Here is a 4,223-nt window from a genome sequence, read left to right on the forward strand (position 1 = left end):
CGGTGATCTCTTCAAGAAGATTGTGAAGAGGCCCGGGCTTCTCCTTCGTGGAGCTTGTGAAGTGGTTGTGGAGCTTGCCATCTCCGGAGCGGAGGAAAAGCTAACCATAAGGAAAGGGCCATTATCCTTCGTGGGTGTGGTTCGGAGAATAGGGTGAGCCTTCGTGGCGCGGGGAATCCTTCGTGGGACCTCCACTCCTCCAAACGTGACGTACCTTGTTGCAAAGCAAGGGAACACGGGAATACATCCTCGTCTCCGCGTGCCTCGGTTATTTCTATACCCGAGCTCTCTTTCCTTGTGATAGCCATCGTGCTTGAAGTACATATATCTTGCTATCACTTGTGCTACATATATCTTGTGCCTATCTTGCTTAGCTCTAGTTGCTATTGTCACACTTAGTTGAGCTTAGCATATTTAGGGTTTGTGCTTATAATCTAAACGATAGTTTAATTCCGCATTCTTACAAGACAAATCCGCAAGAATTTGTAATTGCCTATTCCCCCCCCCCCCCCCTCTAGGCGACATCTCGATCTTTCACTAGGTCCCCATTCGGCCGTCCGAATTAGACTACAAGGTAACCCTCAAGCTCGTCATCACTCAGTATGAGATAGAGAACTCGCCATGAATCTGCGGGAATCCACGCCGGCGTAGGGATGGCCTACCACGCCGCCGGTGACTCCACCGCGACAGACATCGCCTTGAGCGATGTGGCCTACACGTACACCACAACAGCACTAGCCATGGCCGTGGTCGATCTATATTTAGTTGGACAAGACGATGAATAGGCTACTGAATTTACCCGAATCAAACAGATAAAAAGCAATGGTAGGAAAATCGGTAATCGTTAAGTCCTCGATCGGCTTGGGAGTAGTGAATAATCAGATTTCGAAAGCTGATATAATCGATCGGCTATTAATCATTTCAACCTACACAAATGAGCACCCAAAACCGTATATATAAGAAAAAAACAAATATTATGTGGATCTCTATACGTCTGTCCTACTTTTAGAGCCCAAAATCCCATTAAAAAATATATGTTTCTCCTCTGTGACAAATGAACCACCAACCACTACCATTTTTCTTCCTTTCGCTTCTCCTCCTTTGCCCATCGAAGTTTCTCTTCTTCCACCACCTACCCCAGGGTATTGTCCCTCTTGCACCTCAACCACCTATCCTATTTGAAGGCATCTTGGAGCTCATCGACAAGCTCCTCAAGACAGTCAAGATCTTACATCCATGATCTGGTCGGCAACGGTGAGCAATAGTTCAGCGGTGGCGGGAATCGTGCTCTCCTGGAGGCGAGAATCAAGTTGAAGTTTCAAAACCTACTTGATTTGGACAGGGAAGCGGTTGGCCGGGCAATCTATGTTGAAAATTTTGCAACTTTATTGACCAAAGTGGACCAGTTAATCCGAAACATTCCTAATAATCCGGCTATCAAAGCAATTAATTAGGTTAAAAGATTAACACAAGTAATTAAAGGTAATCAGCATGGCCAGGCATCTAGTAGAAATTAATCGGTCTACTAATCGATGCATATATGTAGTAGAGATTTTTATATCAAGTAACATGTACCGAAGGGAGTTTTTTTTTTAACGAAGAATGTCTGTAGTATTTATTTGATGTGTGAAATAGATCTGCCCACTAAAGGAGAGTTTTTTTTTTGCGAATACCACTAAAGGAGAGTTGACCCTTGACATGTGGTTCTTTCACCGTCTGTTACGTGGAAGCGGTGCTCGTGATGGCTGCTCGTCGCCCTTCGCAAGCAATGATCGGTCACTGCTCTATATCGAGCAACGAACTTGAAATTTGATTGGGAAAAAAAAACGAAACTTGAAATTTGATTGGAAAAAAACGAAACTTGATTGGAAAAAAAACGAAACTTGAAATTTGATTGGAAAAAAAACGAAAAAGATTTCCGACCTACCGGATTCGAACCAGTGACCTAAGGATTTTTCTGCAACGCACTACAGTCCTCCGCTCTACCAACTGAGCTAAGGTCGGATGATGTTCAATAGACGACTTGGCGGAGTAATAGACGATCAGCAGAAGTGCAGAACATCCCCTCTCCTTTGCCATTCTGTTATGCCAGAATCCAAATAAGAAAGTAGTGTGATCATTCAGAGAATGCATAAATGTCAAGTGTAAGCTCGATCAGGTCGCCTTTGAGAGCACACAAAACTACAAACAAGCACGTTTTCTCTACAAAAATTTCAACTTTGTTCTGACATCAATCAGCTAGTAGTCCGTAAGCACGCAGACCAGAACTGCCGTTGCAATAAGGATTCACAAAATTACAATTATTTTGTCCAGTCGAATCTGCAAAAGAAAATTACAAGATGGCAGCAGAGATTTACCATGTCAACGCGTAAGTCCTATACTTTCCACGGCATTAGACACATAAGAGGCTGATGAGAGTCTCTTGTCGTATGGAGTACATATACGATATGAGCCTTTTAGAGCATGTCTAACAGGCCCCGTATTTTTTCGCCCCTTAAAACGCGAGTAGAGGGCCCTGTATTCAATTTTGATCGGCCGAAAACTCGTCCGAGCTAGCAGACCCCGTATCCCTAAACTGTAAAAGGGTATATTCTTAGCATATGCCAAATCAATTTTTCTTTTTTTTTTCTTTTTCTTCCTCCTCTCCTTCTTCCACCTCCAGCCACCCCCAGGCCCTGCCCGTCCCGGCCGGCCGCCGCCCCCCGCCGCCGCCCCTGCCCGCTGCCACCGGCCATGGGCCGGCCGCCCCCGTCCGCCCGCCCGCCCCCGCCTGCCCCCGCCCACCACGGCTCTGCCCGCCCCGACCACGCCCGCGCGTCCCTTGAGCGGCACCACCTCCAGCGCCCGGAAGTCGGCCACGTCCGCCCACTCCGCCGCCAGCTCGTGCAGCAGCCTCCGCGCCTCCTTGGGGATGCCCCGCCCGCCGCCTCGGCCTCCACCGGGCTCTGGCCCTCGATCGGGGAGTCTTCCGTGTCCAGGAATGGCGGGGAGAGGGATCTGCGTGCGTGCTGCAGAGCGGGACCGTACTCCGTCCGCGCCCCTGCATCTCCAACTTGGCCGCACCCGCAGCTGCCGCTCGCACCGCGCCGCGCCTCGCGCCTCGCGCGCTCCCCGCCGGTGTTGGCTCCGGCGCCATCGGCTGCACACGCGCCTGGCTGCTCCAACCGTCGCGATTTTCTGAAAGTTCAGCGCGCCACGAGTGGGGGGTTGGCCCTGTATTCAGCCTCCCGCCCCGTACAAGTAAGGGGCGAAGACTCACCCCGTAATCGAAAACAGCAAAAATCGGAGCAGGGGCCGTTTTTACGGGGTCTGCTAGACGGCCGGTAGAGCCGAAACCCGTATTTCGGCGGTTATTATACGGGTTTGGCCCTTTTATGGAGTCTGTTAGACCTGCTCTTAGGTAGAGGGCACCAAGGCCCAAGCTAGCATGGCAGCGATGGATTTGCTTCAGTAGCTTCACGCATCGCCAGCAGCGCCCTAAACATACACAAGCAGCAGTGCTGCAAAAATACAAAAATAAGCGAAAGGAACCACCAAGCCATCAGCCGATCAAGGCTCGTTAACAGACTACCGCCAATAAGATTAGCGGAAAACGATCTGATGTGCACAAGATTTTCTCTATGCGAATTTGCTTTCCAAGCTTGATACCTCCACTCGACTCTGAACTTTACGCGTGGTAATGCAATTATTAATACGGAGTACTGTTTACCAAATTGGCAACAACACTCTACTCAAAAACACGCACGCACACAGAATGCCATCAGAGCCTTTTTTTTTCCGAGCACACCATCAGATTAAGAAATACGGTTTTGCTATGTCTCGTTCAACTGAGATTTTCTTAACTCTAAGTCACTTACAAAAAAAAAATGCTTGAGTTGCACTTTTCTGTTACAAAAGTGCAATTGCATTTTTTTACCAGAAATATGCAACTGGACTGAGTTGCACTTTTCTTTGAAATGCAGTTGCACTTTTCTAAGTGACTGAGACTTAAGAAAATCTCAGTCAACTGAAACATAGACACACTCTAAGAAATATAGCAAGCAGTTCACCATCGATCTTGATGCATCAGCTTGACACAAAGGCGTAACTGCTTAAGACATCTAAATGTTGAATTGTATTTCAAGATGTAGTGATTTCATCGGAGAAGCTGGCCAGAATAGGAGCGGTGCATGGGAATGAAGCACGGCCGACGACATCTTCTAGCTAGCTAGCTTTGTAACGTC

At 48.1% G+C, this 4,223-nt stretch overlaps 1 non-coding gene across 1 annotated transcript; it reads right to left on the reverse strand.

Annotated features, from left to right (window-relative positions):
- Nucleotides 1-1,917: 1,917 nt before the first annotated feature.
- Nucleotides 1,918-2,004, reverse strand: TRNAY-GUA. The gene is given in 2 exon segments: nt 1,918-1,953; nt 1,968-2,004. It is a non-coding gene; the product is annotated as a tRNA-Tyr (tRNA).
- Nucleotides 2,005-4,223: the final 2,219 nt, after the last annotated feature.

This window comes from Lolium rigidum, chromosome 3 (genome assembly GCF_022539505.1).
Source record: "Lolium rigidum isolate FL_2022 chromosome 3, APGP_CSIRO_Lrig_0.1, whole genome shotgun sequence".
In the NCBI taxonomy this organism is placed as follows: domain Eukaryota; kingdom Viridiplantae; phylum Streptophyta; class Magnoliopsida; order Poales; family Poaceae; genus Lolium; species Lolium rigidum.